We start from the raw sequence: 20,217 nt of genomic DNA, 5'->3' as shown, positions 1-20,217 counted from the left end.
GCCACTCCTGCATCGTCCTACAACTTGCTGTCACTTGCGCGAAACCAAATTTACCCGCGGGAAAAAGCCTCCTGTCCAGGCATTTGAGGCGTCAACCCGTTCGGCGGGAGCGAAGCGGTCGCGTCACTCAACGGGGAACGGCTTTTGAGAACTGAGTGCAGCGCAACGCTTTCTGGTGCACTCAAATCACGTCACTGAAATAATTTATAGGGCATTCTCGGACTATACGTTCCAAGTCTGGCTTTATTCTGGAAACGCTGCTGTGTTCGACCGACTCTTGTGTGCCCGCTGGCCACCCCGTACGATCTGTGCGCGAGTAAACGGAGCGCAACTGTTTCACCTTTAGTCGCGCGAGCGGAATTGCGTTCCACGAGCGAAAGCATGCCCCCGATGACTCGCGCGCGGAAGAGCGCGGTTCTCGTTCCGCGGTTAAATAACGTAAGCGCGTATAGCGTGTCACCAACCTCGCAGTCAAGCGACGGCGTGCGACAGTGACTGTATTGAGGAGCCGATGCATAGTCAAGCGACTACGATTATTTCCGCAAAGAAGCGGAACCGCTTCTTTTCTGCCGCTGCATCTGTCAACCGTCGCACTGGCGCTATCAGCGCCGCAGCAGACTGCTTGTACTAGTGAATTCTGTGGACCGCATCTCTTCTTCTTTTTTCAACGAAAGAAAAATATATGCATAGAGAAGGACGTAAAAAACACAGCAGGATGCAATTTACTGCAACGCTCACGCTTCTGAGGCGGGACTTGGAAGATGAAATCGATCTATGAGTCAGATGCGAAAAACTGTTGTACACATTGACTTTGCCTATATATAGCCATTCTCAAATGCGCGTTACGCGGGTGCAAGCAGCGCGAGGACGTGTAAAACGGATGGAAGTTCAGTGATCATTTCTGTGGCTTTTCCGAATATACGCATATACATTAATGAAAAGAAGCGCGTACAGTCAACGCCAGTTGGCCGTTTGCAAAATCTGCTACATTATTCTCTGTCACTCTACATTTTACAAGCGAGTTTTAGGCAGAGAAGAGTGTGATCATTTTGTATACCTTTCACTAAGCACGTAGTGTATGTACATTTCACTGGGGAGGCGTATCACCTCGTCGGCCTCCCCGCGCTGTTCACTTTACGTTCCGATTAATTGTATAGTGCGGATATCATGAAGGGGGGGGGGGGGGGGGCACTGATATATCGAGGTCGTGGCGCTGTATACACTTCCTGTACGCGGGAACTATGGGCGTAAAAGCTGCTGGCATGCTGTCCTACGCCAACAGCTTTATAGTTTCGATGGGCACCTGAATTCTGGTGTGATCAAGTCGCCGACAACGAGAACAGCTGGACATGCTGCCTGTGACCATTTCATTCCTTTCAGACGCAAATTAAGTGTTCTGTAAGCCGGAAATTAAGTTTTACCGCATTCCTCGCCCCACCTTTAGCGTCATAAAGAAAACAGAATGAAAATTCTGTTCCGACTATTTCACGTGTAGAAGCACCCAATCACTTCAGAACTTTTCCTGATACAAATAATTAATCAAAACAAAACAAAAAAATCACGAAAGAAGAAAACCCTCTATAGTGGCGCAGCCAGGCAGCTGAAAGTGTTTTATTATTATTATTATTATTATTATTATTATTATTATTATTATTATTATTATTATTATTATTATTATTTTCTCTTTGTCACGTGTCTCGCGTACATAACCGATCTTGAAGCGCAGGTCTCATCAAAAGACACAGAGCTAAGGACGACGAAGCGCCGTTGTGTCATCCCTTGGCTCCGTGTCTCGTCTTCGCGCTGCCTTTGCTAAGTTGGCTAAGGTGCTTTCTTGGAGTGAACGATTTGTAAAAAAGGCAGTTACGCAAGAGGGAGTTTACGACGTCTGCATTGCACTAAGCCAGCCTGCGCTCCGACCCATCATCCTGCAGACGCAGACTGCAACAGTGGCAGAAAACAGCAGCCGAGCGAACAGTCGACGCCCTCGATGAACCGTCCGCCGATGAAGCGGGCGAGAAGAAAAACCGCAGATGCGAACCGTTAGGAGGGATCACTCTCCCTCCCTCCGGCCGCGCCGCACGTCTGGAGAGGGGGAAATAAAGAGAGGACAAGAAAGAAAAACCGCCGTCTACAGCAACTCTCTTCACGCAGCACGCCGGCCTTTGCACCGCCGCGCCAGCAAATATGCCGCGGGGAGTCTACGGGCGAGATTTAAGGCCTGTACACGCTCGAGCCGCTCATCGCCGCAAGCCGCACCGCATGCTGGCGGTTCAGTGGCGGCGGACGGTTGAAGCAACCGGGCACAAAATTCGATTCACGCTGGGACCGGCGCGAGCGGTGCCGTACGCATGCGCCCTCTGGCTGGCAAAACAGATAACCAGCGACTGGCAACATGCAACAGCGCGGTCGCAGCGTTTGTGTGCTGGCGACCAGCAAAATTTTGGCCCGAGCCAGGATTTTGTTATTACGTTTGTTTTCTTATTAGGTAATTTTCTGATTAATAAGCTCGAGCGGTTCGCATGTGCCGGCATCCGCACTCCGATTTGGGGACGCGACGTATGTTAAGAGCCGGCAACCGAGAGGCGGGGCAAAGACGTTCTAAGTCGGCAACTATCGTCAACAGCAGACGACACTGGCACATTTTTGTCGGCGTGGGTTCAAGCTTCCGCGTCACGGCGAAAACGCAAAACTCTTGCACTGTCATACTCTGTTGACTGCATGTGTTGCGTTGGCGCGCTGAGCCACCTCTCGAACACTATGCAGTGATCTTACCTGCGCCTTTTTTTTTTTTTTTCGTTTTCCTTTCTTTCTTTTTTTTTTAATCATTGCTACCGCATACTGTTGTAACAACATACATCGCTATGTACTCGGTTGTGTGCGGCGTGACGGCGCATTTTTTGTAGATGTGCTAGCGAAAGCTTGCAAGATCGCGCGTGCGTTTTTAAGCCAATGAACAAGGGATTTGTCGCAGCAACAGCGTAGCACGCTGAAGCGCCGCAGCGTTATACGGGGTGTTCATTTATAAGTTTTAAAATTTTTTTTGAAATCCTCTGTGGCAGGTAGCATAATTCTTATCGTTGAGCTGGGTTATTCGATGAGGCGGACATTAGTAACACGAGAAATCCCATATTGAACTAATTAAAAAATGACTAATCAACTTCTTAGTTAATTATTGTACAGCACATATTGTGATTTACGAATTGGAGCCGGTGAGCTTGGCAGGCGTATCCACTTGGGATGAATTTCCAGAATGATGCCAGTTTGGAGATATGTGCCATCAAACTCGCCCTAAAAATGCACTGTTGTTCCACTTACTTTTTTACCAAAATGCTGTTTTATACATTGAAGCACTAAAGTAACTGGAACGCCCATGTATTTCGTCCCACACTTTGGAAAATAATATCTCAAAGCTGGCGTCATCCTGGAAATTCATTTCAAGTGGATGCGTCTTGCAAGCTCACCGGCTATAATTCGGAAATTGCAATATGTGTCGTAAAGTAATTAACTAAGAAGTTCATTAGTCAATTTTTGTTACTTGAATATGTGTTTCGATTTTTTGTGCTACTAATGTCCACCTCATCGAATAACCCCCCCAGCTCAACGATAAGAATTATGCTACCTGCCACAGGCGATTTTTAAAAATTCCGTAACACTTTAAAATGAACGCCCTATATATTAACATACTCTTATACAGATGGTTCTATTATCGCGGAATACAGCTGTGTAGATCGACAAGTCACTTCTCGTCATCACCGAGCACACGAGTGAATATTCAACTACGGCTTGTTGATTTACTTACAGTTTTTTTTAGTAGCTGCCAAGTTAAAAGTGAGCGTACAATTGATTACATGATGGAATATGACCGTGTCACACAGCACTCGTGTTTGTTCATTCTGTGTTATGTCGTTGTTCCATTGATGAAAAAAGCCAGCGAAGCAGTGCCCCCGGGCCTGACCAGAATCTTCGAGGCTAACCTCGAAGATCAGGCCCTAGAGACGCTTCTAGACCCCTTCAATGACTTTTGGACATCACGCAAGCTATCACAAGAATGAAAAACAGCTGAAGTACGCTTTATCCCCAAACCGGGCAAGTCCCCGCACATTGACAACCTGTGGCTGATATCCCTCACATCATGCATAAGCATTATCATGAAAAGGATAGTACTCAAATGCCTCCAACAACACCTGGACGAAACCCAGCAAATGCCAGACCCCATGTTTGGCTTTATACGACATCTTGAGACCCAGGACGTGCTAATGCAATTGAAGAAGGAGATTGTCATCCCTGCCACACACCACGGGCCATTCTTGCGCTAGACCTGAAGGGGGCATCTGACAACGTGGCACACGAGGCGATATTTCGGAATCTCAACAACACAGGCTCAACAACACATTGGCGTATTTAAGCCACTGAAAAGTAAGGATGGATGTTCAGCCTTGCTGGTGTGGCATTTCATAGGTTGTAACCCACCATATTTTTAACCAAGCAATAAGGAAATTATATGGTCACGCTGTACCATCAGTACAACTGAAGTGTTGCTTCCCCAAGGAGTCTCACTGCCACCTTCCCCATTTTGTAAACACTTTGTAAATACAAACTAGCACATGGTATGTAGTCACATTATATGCTGTCTGTATGCTTGGTGAAGTGCACCAAGCATTTTCTCACCCTTAAAACCTGGGCTAATGCTGTCTTTTTTTAAATAATAATTATGCAATAACCTTACTCAATACATTGCTGTGAGAACAATAGTTGGCTTAACAGTAGCACTGCACACATACCCTCATACCACATTGCAGACATACTCTATAGAGGCTGGCCACAATCAGCGTAACTGAAAGCCAGCTGAACAGGGTGCGAGTTCATGTGTATCAAATAAATGTCTGTTCCATTTAGAGGTTATATATCTGTCTGTGATATAATTATCAATTCAGAATACATATGGCAGAAGAACAATACACAAGACAACACAATCAAGTTCCCTGTGAGAAGCTGCTTTTTGCGACTATTACATGCAGCAAAAAGAGACTTCATTAAGCACCACTATGGCTTGCGTGCCTCTTTGTGCATTGTACAAGAAGTAAAGGTGGGCGAATGTAAACATTTTCAAATACGAATTGAATAAAATATTATTTATCAAATATTCAATAGTCATACGACGACACACGTACCTGTAGTAACAATATTTATTTGCATATAAAAAAATAAGGTACCACACCTTAACTAGTGCAAAAAGAGAGCTAAATATTGGGCACAAAGGATAAGTTTTAAATGCAAGGCTACTAATTGTTACGTAAAAAAATCGACATAAACAGTCTATCAACAACTTTAGAGCCTGGCTGCAAAGAAGCTTTTCAAGAAAGAATGGCCTCTGAATGGCTAGCTTTCAAAAACGTGCAATATATTGTTCCTAAGAAAACATCAAAGTTGTAGAAAAAAAAAAGAATAGCCGATGAAGGACCTACGTGTTGTAGACATATGTAAAACTACTCGTTGCAAGGAAAGCAGCACAGACTTGTTGCATAAAAGATCAGTCTGCTAGATCAAGAAATGTGTGGTCACCTTTCGCGTAAAAAAAAGCCTATGGGAAAGTTTTCTTGCCAATATGACTGAAAGATACTTTCGTAAACGTGCTTGCTTTTGGGAGGCTGCATACACTTGTTCACATGCAAGTACTTGTCGCATATTCATTGTTAAAGAAGTTCAATTAATATAATGACACGAGAGCCTCCTCTGATTAGGAAAAAATAATAGTTGTGTGGTCATATATAGATAACATTTAGAATGTCAAGGTACCCTTTTCCATACTATGCAAGTACTCATGAAAGACAAGACTGCAAGAAACAGCATAAAACTAATGCAAAATCTATAACTGATTATGTCAATGAGATTTCCATTTCATGTGGCAAAGTATTTCACAGGGCAGATAGGATGTGACATCTGTGATTCAGAGATACGTCATTGTATCGGGGCACAAGTATTGTACAACTGATAATTTTGGGAATAAAGAAATAACAAGCATTGATTCCCGGTATGTCACCATGCCACTTGTATCTTAAAAAGGACTATCACTTATATGTCAAGCTTGCACCATTAGGTTTATGTGACCATACATGCAGTAGCGCACCCAGGATCTCTGTCAGGGGGGGTTGACAGTTTGCCAATACCACCTAAACAGCACTAATTTCGATTTCTTCACGGGAAATTGTCAAAAAAATGCGCTTTTTGCGAGTGTGCAGACGATTGCGCGTCTTACATCTTAGTTGCAGTACTCAAATGCGTAAGGAAAGAAAAGGGGTTAAACAAAAGCGGGGGTTAAGTCAGCCTCAGGGGGGGGGGGAGTTACAACCCCCGAATCCCCCCCCGTCGGTGCGCCACTGCATACATGTGTATCCCATCTGTAATGAACCGTTGCTTTAAGTTATGACCACTGTCATGTTATTCCCGTACATTAATTGTGGCTTTGCACAAAACACCTAGAAAACTTTTGAGCGGCATTGCAGTACTTTTTCTTGTATGTGCACACTGGCTTTCTGTCACAACACCCACTTCGCATCCATGATAAATGCTGCAGTCAAGCAAAATAGAGTTTCAGACTAAGGTACCTAAACTGCTTTCATTCCAGAAAACCCCAAACAAGGTTTAGATTCTTCAGGACACAAGCAACTTGCATCCTTTGATCTAAGGCTGTTTTCTGCATGCAATGAATGTTAGGATTTCTGCTGTGCAAATCAATGTTAACCTGATAAAAGGGATGGCAAGCCAAAACTTGCATTCGTGATACTAGTTACTACTGGGGCCAGATTAACCTATGGGCTAAGGGGGCTGCAGCTCCAGGCTAGGGGGCCCTGTGAGAAAAATGTTTCCTTGAATTAAACTTTATTTCTTACGTACAGTACAGAGTAAAACATAATGTGAACAAATACATTGGGATCCCTAGCTCAAGGCCAGTTGCAATCCATAAAAAATGTAGAGGAAGCAAAGCAATTAATTTAGCACAGACACATGTACTTAAAACTCAGCAACAATATGCACTTTACATTAGAAGAAGTAGAGAATACAATACAAAGAATCTTCAAAATGCAAACGGTATCATTGAACATCTACAAGTAAAAGAAAATGCACCAGAAAAAAGAGAAAGGAAGCGGTGAATGTATTAATAAACATACGAAAGAAGATCACGAAAATGCAGTTTTAATTATCTCTGAAAATTAGTTGCATTTCTAGCTTACGTGGGCTGAACGTTCCTCTCGACTACTCCAACACTTCAAATTCTCCGTTTACCACACACATTACAAGCCTTTGGAACCAGAAAATTTTGTTTTAGTGCACTGCGTGTACAGCGTCCTGATTCGGTAAAGTTGGTAGCAGAGAGTGGGTAGTCAGCAACGATGCTACTATTAACCATTACAAGAGTTTAAAAATTTAGTAATGAAGTAAATGGTAAAATGTGTACGTGTTGAAAGAGCGGTGTCGTGTTAGCATTGTATTGTGAGGAAGTCATAAAATGGACAGCCCTCTTTTGAAGTTTTATAAATGGCTCAATGTATGAATGGCCCAGAGATGCAACACAGTACCACAGATGGCTGTGAAACAAGCTGAAATAAATTTCTCGAAGGGTTTCTGTATCAAAACAATTTCGGCTCTTGAGCAGAATATAACAAGCCTTGCCGAGATTTTTGCAAAGCTTGTCAATGTGAGGTTTACATAGAAACAACTCATCTAATTTGTACAACCCCTTGATGGGCCCCTCAGAAATTTAAGAGGACCATTCGCCAGGGCCCAGTGGAAAATTTTAGTTATACTATAAAAGCTGTAAAGTGTCTTCCAAGGAATATTCTACCACAAGAATTCTTTAAAACGGCCTAGTAGCAGCCGAAATAGAAGCGAAGAATCTGTAGTACAAGAATGTAACCTGCTCTTCGTGCACAGAGGCATTCTTTCTTTGCCCAACCAGCAACGCAAAGGACCTTTCTCTCTTGCCTACTCCCATATAGGAAATGAGGGTTCACCTCCTTCTCTCTTTTTTTTTTGCAAAACACCTAATGCACCTTTCTTCATTTTTTTTATTTAGATCACGACAACAGCATAATACATCCATGTTACATTTACAAGTCAAACTTCAATGAGTTTGTTGACATGATGGCAGATAATTAATGTAAGGAGATGGATCGTTGCGAAGGTGCATGAAGCTAAACATTGTTCCCTCGTCAATTCCATGCCTTACGTCTCTCATGTTGCCTAGCTTTGTTGTCCTTTGGTGCAGGCTACATGGTGACGTTCACAAAAGATTTACAGATGTTAGGCCCTTCTCGCATGCCCGTCTTGTACGATGAATTACTGTGGCGGTTAGCACTGGTAACATCAGTAGCCACCCTAACCATGATTACGCAGCAACATGGCACCACCTATGCAGCCCAGACCACCCGCTTCAATCTCCATTTGCCCTTTTACTAGCTGTACGCCCTGACAGCAATAAATAAATGGTAAAATCCATCACTGCGTAGTCTCATCTCATGCTGAGGACAAAGCATTAGGTATTTCTTGTTGTTCTTATTGAGATCAGCTGTTTGTTTTGACACTGCTAGGACTACACAGGCAGTAAAAGTGGTTCGGTTTCTATTTAGCAGGTGACACCACAGCAGTAGCAATGGTGATGCATTGACGATGCAGAACGCTACGAAGGCGTCATTGTTCACTGCATCATTAATTCCTACTCTGCTCTAGTACGGTACGTGATGACAGCGGTGAGCAAACGTCAAATACACGCTGAGCAGATGGCGCGGTGCATGTGAACATTTATCAGGGTGTTCACTTTTACTAAAACTGGCTCAGGAGGCTGTATTGAACTGCTCAGACAGCGTGTCGATGAAGCGAAGCCCAACAGTAGCATTCATGGAATGCGTACGCAGCCTTTAGTTACAACGTAGGAATATTGGTTGCGTCACGGCTCCAACAGTGGCTGATGTATCAAAAGGATGGCAAGCAGACGCTGAGCAGCTGACGCAGCATGGATGAACACATCTTGAGGGGAATTCAGCCTTCCTATTGGCTAAGAGCCCTGCCGCTGCCCCAGTGCTGCAAGGAACTACTGAGATGGAGTATAACTGGCAAAGCACATCGTTCAGCATGAAAGGTTGGGCAGTGGCAGAGAAGCTGCGTTGCAGTGTCGTCACATCCGCAAAAAATAGCATGCGGCACATTTGCATTGTTTACATTACAGCACATGACACCTAGCACAAAATTAATAATTGCAATATGTGGAGCAGTGATATAACTTTTAAGCTGTTCCCTAGCCTCCCCTCTTCGTGAAGAGTAAAATGTGCAGTAACAACACTGGAAACAAACAACACGTGTACAAAGCAAGGAAAGCTGGTTTGATACAAAACCCATACTGAGATGCAAAGAGCACAAACGACCAGCAGTGCTTCTGCACTGTTTAATTCGGAGCACATGCATAAAAAGCACCCTAAAGAGCTTGTAGTGTGTGCCCAACTCAGCAGCTGCTTAGCTACAAGAAAGTTCGGCCAAGGAGAAGCAGGTTTCATTATTTTTCAATGTATGTGTACAAGTACGGTTTGTTTCCGCCTCCTTGAATTTTGGTTTTGGCATCCTTGAATTTTGGGTCTAATGTTCTGTACAAACCGTTCTGTATGCACGGTTCACTTCAGAGCATATGAATATCGCATAAAACGAATACTTATACGCCTAGCACCACTGCGACACATTGCACGTATACATAACAGTACCCTTGACCTCGTACAGTAAGAACCCCAGCACTCAAACGCTCTGTACGTGTTCGCGGTCACCAAGGCGCATCGCAGTCCCCCAAACAGCTCACATGAACCAAAGCACAAACAGCACATTACGAATGGCTGCGATGACGCGACAATAAAGCTAATCGCTACAGGTTATATGGTCACTTCTTGAACACAAACCAGCACTGCACAATGCACATGCACGTATGAGCTTCGCAGCGATGAAGCGCGCACACACAAACACCTAGGCACACCATACGCTGAGATGGGCGACCGCACTATTTTCGTTCTGGAGCGTACTGAATGCATGTGTCATGCTTAGAATGCGCGTGCATGTGATGGCCTTCGCGTTTGTACTGCTGGTACTGCACAAGCGAAATACGGCCCAACACACACGAAATCGCCGGTTTCATTGCTTCCGAACTTCGCGTAAACACAACACATTTCCGTCTGTTGCCGTTGACGATCGCACGCACTGAAGAGGTTGGGCAGGGTACAGCGGATTGCTGCGTTCGACGACTATCTCTGCGAGTGCTCGATAACTCTTGCAATGATCCCAAAAAAACCACGACAAACAAACTGTCACAGCAGCCTAGGCGCCTAGGCCTCGCGCTTCGCTTCGCTTCGAACCAGCGCCATGTTTGTGCGGTCGCCGCATACATGCTGCATGGTGGAAAAAAGTTCACGACCGCCTCTTGTGACGTCAGAGCGGCCATTTTAAGCGGACCGCGCGAGGGCGGTGCGGCTTGCGGCGATGTGCGGCTCGAGCGTGTACAGGCCCTTAGCGCTACGTTTTTTCCACGTGCGGGTCCGGCATCACCGCCGGTGGCCACGCGACGTCCGCACCGGGAGGAGCACGCGCGGTCGGTGTCTTCTTACGCCGCCGCCGCGCGCTCACTCACTCCGCGGGAAGTTAGCATGCGCATTCGAGGAGACGCGCCCTCGACTCTGCGTGCTTCGGAAGCCAACGGGCGAAAGCGAGCCACGCCAAGAAAAGAAAGCGCCAGCATTGGTGAACAATGCAAAAGCGTCTGTAGGGTATAGATTAAACTGCCGCCCTAAATGCTATATATATATATATATATATATATATATATATATATATATATATATATATATATATCGGGATACAGCTCTTAACAGAAGGGATGCGAGGGGACATGAGAGCCATGAGTCATCATCATAGGTGCAATAAAATTGGTCCTCACTTCTCACACAATCTCTCTATCCGCAGGGGCACGCATAAGCGAACCGTGTGTATACATTAAAAAATAACATTGCAGCCCTTGGGGAGCTCATCTTGTCCCCAAACAATAGAGAGTTTTAGATTAGGGGGACGCAAGCGTAGGGGCCCCAAGCGCTAGCGGGCCCCTACGCTTGCGTCCCCCTAATCTAAACTCTCTAATAATCATCATCTGCACGTCATACGTGCGTTTCCTTTCTTTAACGCTGAGCTCCAGGTGCATTCTGGTCAAGAACGGCACGTGTGACATAGCGCTTCAGACAGGGAATTAGCGAGTGCAGAGTGCCAAAAAATATCAAACAAAGGAAACGCACGCAAGGTAGACGACGATTATTGCTTGGGGACAATATGAGCCGCAAGAGGGGCGGAAAAAAAATGTTTTCGAGTGCAGACAAGCACCCAGATTAATGCGAATATCGAGGCACCATTCCCTTCAGGATGGCCTTGCGCGTGCAGTCACGAAAACGGCCGAAAGAGCCAAAGAAAGCTCTTCGCTCTAAAAGGTGCAGCCCACTGGCGCTCGCGATGGCTGGTAATGCAAGACCCGAGGGCACGGGGGCCTCTACACTGTAGTCCATGCACCGCCAATTCAAGCGTCGTATATTCTGGATCGGATCACTTTTGGCGGTATCGCGTTCAGTGGATAAGCTATAGCCAACGGACAGACTGCCTGTCGTCCAAATAAGGCGCTTCGCTCCGGACGCCGCGTCGCGCAAAAGTGAAAGTGTCCTCGAAAGTGATCAACCGACAATATGCACGCCAGCACCGCCTGCCCCACATGTCTCGTAACATGCACTTCACACACAGCCGCAGCGTTCTTCTTTTTTTTTTTTCCCCTTTATTTTTACGAACAAACAGTATACGTGCGCGCTATAGCTGCCAAGCAAGGCACCTGTTAACTACACCGTTGACTAGCCGCCCCCCAATCCCATTTTTCACCAACGCGAACGAAATGCGTGAACAAAGTGCAACTTTCCCATCTAGAGATGACCACCGAATACAGCACGCGTTCACGAAGATATTAAAGTAAAACGACAAACTATATATCCCTCTCGCCTGTGACGTCACTGCCTATTGCGTAAAATTTCACATTCATGGCCCTATATAGTGTCACCCATCTTCTGAAGCTCCGGCACTCGCCCATCGCAATACGCGCGATAGGAAGTAGGCGACGAATACTGCAAGGCATCGAGATTAAGCAACCCGTTTGTGCACGGAGCGCTCTCAATCTTGCGTTGCGTCAGACTTGCGTATAGAAAAACACGTCGCTCATTACTTTAGGTGAGGGTTTTCGTATTTGCAGTAATCGAGTTAATACGTTAAAAAAGTGACAGTGAGCCACATCATCCTGAGAACGCAAGACAAGATTGCCCAGCAAGTATCAACAAGCGTGCACAGAGGATGCGGGCAAACAAGATCGATGGATACCGCTCAGTAAAAGGCTGCAGCGCGCAGTGTGCTTCAGCATCGCGAGTTGCACGCGCGGGCAACGAATGCGGGGACCCCTACTGCGGCGCGCGACCAGCTCAAGCTTCACTGGAGCGTGCGTGGACTGTCTACAGCCGGTGGCAGCAGGCAAATGGGAGCTGGGCAAGCGCGAGATAGTCGGAACACTTGCGAGGTGTTACAGCTGCCGAGCTGACAGTGTCGAGCTGGGCCTCGTGGCAGCGGTGGTATATACTGAGAGGATCGAGAAGCCGTGTTGCTGGCCGCACGGGACACTTTCGACGTGGGGGACGCGAAGCGTATACGTTTTTTTTTTTTTTTTTTTTTTCCCCGACCGCTTTCGTCCGTGGAAAACCTCCGCGCTTCCGGGCATGCGAGTTGACCCTAATTGCGGTTCGGTCGGAGGCGAAACGGTTCCCAGCACTTTTGCGCGCGACCGACACTTTCTTTCTTTCTTTTTTTTTTTTTTCAAGGCCGCTACATCGATCGGCACACGACGAAGTCTCGGGCCGTCATTCCCGCAAGGTATACACCGGAAGCAGTTGTAATATGAGCGTAAAAGTTATTTCTGCACAAAAAAAAAAAAAAAGAAAAAAAAAAAGGAAGAGAACTCGAATGCCAGAATCAGCACAGTGAATAGATGCGGCGATATAGTTGACAGACCCCGAACACATCACACAACTGCGTGATATAAACTTTATTATAGCAGCTATATCGCTGTCAATTACTCTCGTGTCTGATATTTAGGTCAGAATTATAACGCAGTTTTCAACTACGATTTCCCTCATCGCTGTTGTAGTTTGAGCTCGCTGTCATGTACAATAAAATGTTTTATAGCCTAAATGGGTAGGGCCGGGTGTTAGTAATTTGGTCAAAACCGGCACTCTTACGGGCCTAAAACATTTTACTGTGCGCTGCTCCTGATACACTGGTGCCACCGGCAATGTTTACACCAGCAGCACCGTACTAATTTGAGAACGGTGGCTGCGGAGATATCGGAGGTTTCAATAAGTGCAGCTAAGTGTTAATTGGCATGGCGGTGCGCGGCTTCGCCCCAATTTTCTCATGAAATGGGGTTGTTAAGAATGGGTAGAGAGGCGGACATGCTCTCCTTGCTACGCGTCTTTTTTCGAAGTGCCAGCGAAATTCCGTCCGTGCCTTCTCGAGGTGCGCGTATATTCTTCGGTGTATTGACCCTTTTCGCGGAGCAGTTTGTTTTAGAGAAACGAGATGACGTCTCCTCAGCGACCGCGCACGAATACGAAACCATTACCGCTAGCTACCTTGCTTCTGTGCGATCAGCTGTCGGAAATGCAAGTGAATTTTCGCTAACACACTGTGCTCCAATCGTGCTAGATTGAATCATGTGGATTGAAGACGTGTGCAGTAGTTGGCTGCAAAAATAGTGACTGGCATGCTAAGGAATGAAATGAATTTGTGTGGCCAAGTTCGCGAACCTCTGCTGCAACTGTCCGAACGTGTTACCGGCCCTTCGAGATGTACGGCTTTCCTCGAGGATACAGAAATTTGCTCATCCGCCAGCCTTGTATCGCTAACCTTCAGAGAAAGGGCTTCATCCCCAGAACGTCGTCAAGAGTGAGTACCACTCGTTAAACAATGGCAAAGGGAGGAGCGCCGCTTCCTGTCATAGTAAGTTTCGCCCACGTTATCTGCACACATCTGTCCCAAATGGCAGGGAAACTTACGCCCACTATCTATCGCCGACGTATCAAGAACAAGTGAATGGGCGCACACTTGAATATATGCGCACTGCATACGCACAATAAATGACGGACTACACCGATGGCGCACGAGTGGTCGAAGCTGAATGTTTCGTGACGGTCCACAAGAGTAAGCGAGTTACTAGCTCTAATATATATTTGCTACAAGGTATTACAATGTACAAAACAGCTACGTTTCAAGCCTTGTGCGCAGCAAGAGGAAATCCATCGGAACTGAGCACACCCGCGAACGATTAGGCAGAAAATAATCAGATAGTGGCCGCACCGAGGAACTTCACTGAGTCAGAAACTGACAAGCCACTCTTTCAAAATATTTGCCGAATAAAGAACAAAGAGCAAAACACACTAGTCCTGACTGAATTCATGAGCGGAATGTTTGCATAGCTTGGAATACATATTTAGCCCCGCTTTTATAACAAGCACCGTATACGCCGCTTGCGCCGTTTGGACATAGCTCCGAAAGCGCTTTTGCATGTTCTCTGAAACTGTGATCAAAGCTTCAGTTTCGTCCACCTAGTCACCGCGCTTACGATATCTCCAAACGCAGAGGATTTCTAAGCCGCGCCGGCGTCATACACTTCCATTGTAAACAAGGAGGCAACGGAGGCAGTTGAGGCAAGCAATGGACGCGTCACCACGTGATCAAACATGGCAGCGACCACGGGATCGCCGCAAAAAGGGTCAATACGCTGGATGCCTTTCTCGTCGCGAAGCGTCGTCGCCTCTGGATACTAGATGCTGCAAGCATTTACGTTAACCGAAGAAACTAATTTCTCAATACGGCTCGCGCGAATGGTAACATAAAGAAAGGAAAAGAAAGGAAGAGTGGAAATTGTGCGTGGTTTCCTTTCTGTAGCTCGCGTCGGTTTAAACGATTTCCAGCTTACTTTTCTGCGGTCACATACTTAGATTTGCATATCGGTCCGATCAAAAGCAACCCCTCAGCTAGGAAGAACTTCCTCGTATACGACCGAAGCAATTTGACGGGGGCCATAGTTTTTTAAACGCTCGCGAGTGTATTTCTGGCACGGCTGCCTTCCCGCGAGCCCCGCTGAAGACCGCAACAACGCCGCCACCGCATCTAAAATGAAAGCAGCCAGCCCGTGTGCATTTACGAATGGTATCGCACGGTGGAGTCACAAGATCAGGTAATAATGAACAGATGAAAATCTAAAGAGAAGCTCGGTGACCTGCACCGAAAACCGTAACATTTTTCTTTCGCGGTTTCATTCCGGGGTGGAAAAAAGACAGACAGACAGACATCGGGGAACTGTTCAGGTTTCTGCCCTGGTTCAGTTCCGGTTGTACAACACCCTCCTTCCGACCCATTTTGTGCTCTATCCGCTTCTCTTAGGCATCGGCCAGTAGTGGGCTCAATATGTACCAACTTCCGTGCTCGCCTCCACGGTCCGCGAAGGCGTGCAGGAGCGGCCGGATATCTTCGCCGCCAAACACTACTGCCCAGCCAGCTGTAGACAATTGGCAGAGCTTTGCTGCTGCCCCTCGCGTGATCGAGAGAAAACCGTACGCAATTGTACAATGCGCGCGTCTGCGCGGCGCAATATTTGTCTTTATCAGTCACGTCGAAAGGATTCTGCCATCTAGAGTGTTTACACTAGAGCACTGCACGGGCCGATTTTTTCAGCACGGGCCCGTTTTTACGTTGGGCTGCCCGCCCGAGCCCGATCAAAACTTTTATGCCGAGACCCGGGCCCGGCCCGGCCCGGCCCGGCCCGCCACCCCTTTACCTTAGGCCCGAGCCCGGCCCGAGACCGACAAATAATGTTTTTCAGAGTTGAGACGCCCGAGAATAACTCGCTGCACGTTACATGCACACCACCAGAAAGCCCGAGCCCGGCCCGGGCCCGAGTCAAAAAGCACACGCCGTGCTCGAGCCCGGCCCGAGCCCGTGAAAAAACGTGAAAAAACCGTCACGGGCCCGGGATTTCGGGTAAGCCCGAGCCCGTGCAGTGCTCTAGTTTACACACACACGTATATATATATATATATATATATATATATATATATATATATATATATATATATATATATATATATATATATATATTCTGTCGTCACGTCTAATGCGAACAAGCATAGAACTTTCACGTCAAGACTACGTGGGTCGCCTTCACGCCGAAAACGACGGCGCGCCTTTATGAGCAAACGAGACAAGCATTCATTCGCCAAGGGCTTCCTTCGCCTTTTCTGGCCGTGCAGACTGAGTTGTGATTGATTCACTGAGACGCCACAGTAAGGGGGCTCAGAGGTTCTTTAACGTGCCCCGAAGTCTAAGCAAACGAGCGTGTCGATGGGGGCGAAATGCAGCCGCCGCGTCCAGTAATCGAACGCGCGACCTCGCGCTTAACAGCAGAACGCCACAGCCACCGCGGCGGGTAATCTGCGTTGGTTTCTGATGTGGCGGATTTATACGCACTTTCGTGAACTATTTGCGACATGCCGTTAAACTCGCGCGCACATCTTCAGAACACACCGCCCGTGCTAAAAGGTGTTGCGGTACCGAACACGAATGCGCTCCCGTTAATAAGCGCTTCACACACACACACACACACACAAAACATGGGAGGCGAGACTACAGTAAAACGAGTTCGCGAGAGTACAACAAAAACCGAGTGCAACTTCCGTTAATGCGCAGGGATAATGTGAACGTGCTGAGGGCGAACAAATTTGACGGCTGTCGGGACGCCAAAGACAAACAGAAAAAAAAAAAATCCAAATGAAGGACGCGCGCTGACATCTCGCAGCTGGCGGACGTCTTCCTCGGCGGCAAGAGGAATAAGCACTGCGCTCTCGCCCCCACACGGCCGTCTCTACAGAAGGAGCACGCGCTGTCGACGCCCGCCTGCGAGGTTCTGACACCGCTTCATTCATGCTACCTGTCCTCAGCGACGGGCTGGTGCTGAGACAACTCCTCTCCCTACTTTCGGCTTGGCCGCGGACACAGCAAGTACGCTGGTAGTAAAGGTGTACTACATCACCGAGCGCGCGCGGACAGGACTACGACGCCGCGCGCACTCAGCGACTACCCCGTTGCCACCCGCTGCCTCCTGCCGCTCCGCTCCAACGTCATGCTCCGCGTGCAAACACATCTGACGCTCCACGCTCCCGCGACGATGGCGGCGGTCACTATTGAAGTGCACGGTCTTCTTCTCTTTCTTTTTCTCTTTTTTTTTTTTCCAGTCTCCTATGTTGGCAGGTATAGTGTTAAGAACCATTTACTAATGCGTGAACGCTCTCGCTGCAGTCAACAAGCGCAAAAATCAAGCACGCTCAAGTTTTACTATTGCACAGTTCTCGCCGTGCGACCAAGTCTTCACCCGAGGCCGCGTGGTGGAGACACAGTCACAGGGAGGCTCTTCTAAAACCGGCAAGCGATGCCTGCCTGTTGACCCAGTCTACAAGCGCGGCCGCCAGCGAAGTGGAGGGGAGGGAAAAAAAAAAAGAAAAAGCAAGAGAAGCAGCTTTCTCTTTCCTTTCGGTCATCGACTTTCGTCATGCATACACACGCGCGCGAGAGAGAGAGAAAACTGAAGGCGCACACCAGCGAGCCGAAGAAGAACATCGTTGCTGCAAAGGATACTGGTAGATTCAAGCAATGTTAATCACGAACGACAGCAGTTAACCTCGATGACGAAAGGAAAGAATTTGAGCTTGAAATAAACCCTCACAGGACGATTTTCCTTTCGTTATAGCTTTTTTTTTTTTTTTTTAACACAAGAAGGGAAAGAAAAAACAGGGGTTAGCATATAGCGGTGAACATTTCATTAGCATTACCTAGCGAAACAAGATTAAGCAGAGAAACAGTCAACATCCCACCTAAATGATGTCTAAACATTTGCTTGCCGAAAACGAGAAAGGCATCGCTCTGACCGCGGTTCAGGTGTCAGCAGACTGTGCTAGACAGTTACTGCGATCAGCAGCAATTTTTCTTCCCTTTTCCTTTATTTATCGATCCAATTATTTAAATAAACAACAAATTACTACTATGCTCCGTTGGGGTCTTCCTTCGTGCGAAAGCTAATCGGAATAGTGCATGTGGCAGAACAGCCGCATTACACAAGAGGCAAACACAGAAATCAGCCTATCTGGATTGCACAGAAAAAGCAAATAGAGAGGGCACGAAATACTGTTACTTGATCTACGACAGAAAACGGCGACCGATCTGCCTCGAGTCGTGTCTACGGGTTACTCATCACGCACTCTTCTACCTTGGCCATTCGCACGTAAGGGGATGACGCAGACGCGCAGATCGGAGCCCTTCGGTAGTGGCTCGTTATTCTTTCACTTTTTTTCCGCATTCTGTTCCGTGCCGTACCTATAATGTAACATGACGCCGTCCAAAAGAACGAGATAACGGTGGCAGCTGTGTGCAGTGAGCTGTCAGTCCCCTAAGTCCTCCGTGAAGTAGACGATGCTTGGATAGTAGTACATGTACTACATCCAGTACAGCCTGCGAGCAAGATGCTGCTGCGCACACAACGCCTCAGGCGAGCAGCACGGCTGCCTCCAGCTAGATAAAGCGAAAGACAATGGAGTGGCTCTAACAATCAACGCGAATGCTGGGTTCCAGAGATAGACGAACGACTCAGCAACGCCGTTCGAGCGATGTCACCCCCCCCCTTCTCAACCCGCACCTTCCTTTAATTTTTTTTTTTTTTCTTCTTTCACGAGGTAAACGGGGCTATAACGGGGCTACAGCGCGTTTTCACTTGCCCGGCATTTCAGCCAGCGACGTCGGGCAGCACATCCGTAAACGGCCACACGCCGTGTTGCTGTTGCTTAGCCCACTGCAATGACAAGCACGGCAGCCGTGCGAGATCGGCTGCCACTTGTTGATTCGCAGCGGACGGTGCAACCGGCCAGGTTTCCTTGCTTTTGTTTCCTCCTGAGATCACGGATTCGGGACATCAACGAGCAGGCTGTAGCAGTTTACACCAACATTTCTACGGTTGCGATGCTAGAGCTAGGCTGTGTTCTGCGCGAGCTGAACAAAACACGACGAATACACAATCGAGAGGATGCAGCCAGCCAGCGCGGTCCCTGCGTGACGCCTCTCGGGCCCCCTCCGCAGCAGGGAGAAGCTGCTCTTAGGCATCGTCAAGCTGTAGCAGATCGGCACGAACAACAGGCTGCACATATGCACACCGAACGGTCAACACTCCAGTCGCGCTGCCGCAGCGTGAAAAAGCCGAGTACAGCGCTGAGTCGCAAATAAAGGGGAGCGATCTCTGCCGCAAACGCCGCCATCACGGAGAACGAGGGAGGATTCCTTCAACAAAAAGTTCGGAACGGCAACTTCGCGATGAAAGGAAACGAAAAGGCTTACCGACAGCTTACTCGTCGCCGGCTGTGATCGTTGACGCTCGGTGGTCGTTGCTCGACATCCGATCGCAACGTTTAAGGCACACTGCGGCGAAAAACAAGGGGAATCCTAACACAACCACCTACCTTGGCGGCGGTGGTTGGGGGGGGGGGGGGGGGGGGAGGAATCAGGGATGCGGGTGAGACATGATGCGTGCACACAGGAAGTTGACGGAGCGCGCGCGCATGCGCACGGCGCTCAAACAGGTGGCGCCATGGAGGAAGGAGGAAGACAACGCGGAGCAAGTGGAGAAGCAGAAACGATGGAGAAGTTTGATTCGCGTTCGAAATAGCAGTTGACGTTGCTAAATCAGCTTTGAAAACTTACGTAGGGTCACGCGAATGAACGAACTGAATTGTGGTGCATGGCTGTTGCGTTTCATTATGGAAATATCGCGAATTTTCCACCTATGAAGGGAATAAACAAGCACTTCGCCTAATCAGTGACACTGCAACATATGGTGTTCAAACCTGAATTCTGCTTATTTGTCAGCGTACAGAGCGATGGGTTGGCTGTGAAAATCGTAGAAGGTCAGTCTGGTATCTGTCGACAGAGGAGCTGCGGTTCTTCATATTATACAAAACACAACATTGAAGTGATGTGTCGATGATAAATTAGACAATAACGTTTTTAGCCGAGAAA

The 20,217-nt window shown here is 47.5% G+C and overlaps 1 protein-coding gene across 1 annotated transcript in view; it reads right to left on the bottom strand.

Moving 5' to 3' along the window:
• The window catches only part of LOC119465804 (ras-responsive element-binding protein 1-like), a 59,794-nt gene extending 40,104 nt beyond the window's left edge, over positions 1 to 19,690 (bottom strand). The window contains 1 exon segment of the mRNA XM_049669531.1: positions 19,540 to 19,690. The gene's annotated coding sequence lies outside the window, so the exon portion shown is untranslated.
• Between the last annotated feature and the right edge of the window lie 527 nt (positions 19,691 to 20,217).

This window comes from Dermacentor silvarum, chromosome 1 (genome assembly GCF_013339745.2).
Source record: "Dermacentor silvarum isolate Dsil-2018 chromosome 1, BIME_Dsil_1.4, whole genome shotgun sequence".
NCBI lineage: Eukaryota > Metazoa > Arthropoda > Arachnida > Ixodida > Ixodidae > Dermacentor > Dermacentor silvarum.
This window is presented reverse-complemented; position numbering and strand designations above follow the sequence as displayed.